The sequence below is a fragment of the Ambystoma mexicanum genome, chromosome 4q (genome assembly GCF_040938575.1).
Source record: "Ambystoma mexicanum isolate Mex_15411 chromosome 4q, UKY_AmexF1_1, whole genome shotgun sequence".
Lineage (NCBI taxonomy): Eukaryota > Metazoa > Chordata > Amphibia > Caudata > Ambystomatidae > Ambystoma > Ambystoma mexicanum.
Window position 1 is genome coordinate 527648995 of NC_090928.1, and position 2500 is coordinate 527651494.

At 41.2% G+C, this 2500-nt stretch overlaps 3 non-coding genes across 3 annotated transcripts; all 3 read right to left on the reverse strand.

Annotated features, from left to right (window-relative positions):
* Positions 1–843: 843 nt before the first annotated feature.
* On the reverse strand, positions 844–916 carry TRNAK-CUU (transfer RNA lysine (anticodon CUU)). The gene has a single exon. It is a non-coding gene; the product is annotated as a tRNA-Lys (tRNA).
* A 607-nt stretch (positions 917–1523) lies between these two features.
* TRNAK-CUU (transfer RNA lysine (anticodon CUU)) lies at positions 1524–1596 on the reverse strand. The gene has a single exon. It is a non-coding gene; the product is annotated as a tRNA-Lys (tRNA).
* A 522-nt stretch (positions 1597–2118) lies between these two features.
* TRNAK-CUU (transfer RNA lysine (anticodon CUU)) lies at positions 2119–2191 on the reverse strand. Its single transcript has one exon. It is a non-coding gene; the product is annotated as a tRNA-Lys (tRNA).
* Positions 2192–2500: the final 309 nt, after the last annotated feature.

The window sequence follows — 2500 nt, forward strand, 5'->3', positions numbered from 1 at the left end:
CCTGCACTGCCGTTTTCCACAGATAGGATGTATTTTTTTGGTCAAAAAGCACTACAATTTTAGTTGTTTTCGCCCAACGTGGGGCTCGAACCCACGACCCTGAGATTAAGAGTCTCATGCTCTACTGACTGAGCTAGCCGGGCTCCTTTGGATGCCTCTAGTTTTCTTCCCTATCCCTGCACTGCCGTTTTCCACAGATAGGATGCTGTGTAATCATAGGCTCTGGTGGAGTTTGGAAAGAAAATACACATCAGCCAGAGGCAGAAATAGTCTAAGAAAGTATCAAACACAATTACCAGTCAATATCGGAACGCATTGAAGAATATCAGGAAATAGCCGATTAAACCTGTGTGGAAAAAAGTCTTATTTGTGTTTTCTCCACTTTATTTTATAGTAAGATGATACATACTTTTTCTTTTACAGTGAATTCATTAAGGGGTGGTATTGCCCCATTACACATCATCCAGACATGCATTCATATATTGCATGTTAACAATCAAAATATTGCAAATATTGTAAAGAGACTTTCAATTTCTATTTTTTTGGTCAAAAAGCACTAAAATTTTAGTTGTTTTCGCCCAACGTTTTCTTCCCTATCCCTGCACTGCCGCTTTCCACAGATAAGATGCATTTTTTTGGTCAAAAAGCACTACAATTTTAGTTGTTTTCACCCAACGTGGGGCTCGAACCCACGACCCTGAGATTAAGAGTCTCATGCTCTACCGACTGAGCTAGCCGGGCTCCTTTGGATACCTATAGTTTTCTTCCCTATCCCTGCACTGCCGTTTTCCACAGATAGGATGTATTTGTTTGGTCAAAAAGCACTACAATTTTAGTTGTTTTCGCCCAACGTGGGGCTCGAACCCACGACCCTGAGATTAAGAGTCTCATGCTCTACCGACTGAGCTAGCCGGGCTCCTTTGGATGCCTATAGTTTTCTTCCCTATCCCTGCACTGCCGTTTTCCACAGATAGGATGCTGTGTAATCATAGGCTCTGGTGGAGTTTGGAAAGAAAATACACATCAGCCAGAGGCAGAAATAGTCTAAGAAAGTATCAAACACAATTACCAGTCAATATCAGAACGCATTGAAGAATATCAGGAAATAGCCGATTAAACCTGTGTGGAAAAAAGTCTTATTTGTGATTTCTCCACTTTATTTTATAGTAAGATGATACATACTTTTTCTTTTACAGTGAATACATTAAGGTGTGGTATTGCCCCATTACACATCATCCAGACATGCATTCATATATTGCATGTTAACAATCAAAATATTGCAAATATTGTAAAGAGACTTTCAATTTCTATTTTTTTGGTCAAAAAGCACTAAAATTTTAGTTGTTTTCGCCCAACGTGGGGCTCGAACCCACGACCCTGAGATTAAGAGTCTCATGCGCTACCGACTGAGCATGCCGGGCTTCTTTGGATGCCCATAGTTTTCTTCCCTATCCCTGCACTGCCGTTTTCCACAGATAGGATGTATTTTTTTGGTCAAAAAGCACTACAATTTTAGTTGTTTTCGCCCAACGTGGGGCTCGAACCCACGACCCTGAGATTAAGAGTCTCATGCTCTACCGACTGAGCTAGCCGGGCTCCTTTGGATGCCTATAGTTTTCTTCCCTATCCCTGCACTGCCGTTTTCCACAGATAGGATGCTGTGTAATCATAGGCTCTGGTGGAGTTTGGAAAGAAAATACACATCAGCCAGAGGCAGAAATAGTCTAAGAAAGTATCAAACACAATTACCAGTCAATATCAGAACGCATTGAAGAATATCAGGAAATAGCCGATCAAACCTGTGTGGAAAAAAGTCTTATTTGTGATTTCTCCACTTGATTTTATAGTAAGATGATACATACTTTTTATTTTACAGTGAATACATTAAGGTGTGGTATTGCCCCATTACACATCATCCAGACATGCATTCATATATTGCATGTTAACAATCAAACTATTGCAAATATTGTAAAGAGACTTTCAATTTCTATTTTTTTGGTCAAAAAGCACTAAAATTTTAGTTTTCGCCCAACGTTTTCTTCCCTATCCCTGCACTGCCGCTTTCCACAGATAGGATGTATTTGTTTGGTCAAAAAGCACTACAATATTAGTTGTTTTCGCCCAACGTGGGGCTCGAACCCACGACCCTGAGATTAAGAGTCTCATGCTCTACCGACTGAGCTAGCCGGGCTCCTTTGGATGTCTATAGTTTTCTTCCCTATCCCTGCACTGCCGTTTTCCACAGATAGGATGTATTTTTTTGGTCAAAAAGCACTAGAATTTTAGTTGTTTTCGCCCAAAGTGGGGCTCGAACCCACGACCCTGAGATTAAGAGTCTCATGCTCTACCGACTGAGCTAGCCGGGCTCCTTTGGATGCCTATAGTTTTCTTCCCTATCCCTGCACTGCCGTTTTCCACAGATAGGATGCTGTGTAATCATAGGCTCTGGTGGAGTTTGGAAAGAAAATACACATCAGCCAGAGGCAGAAATAGTCTAAGA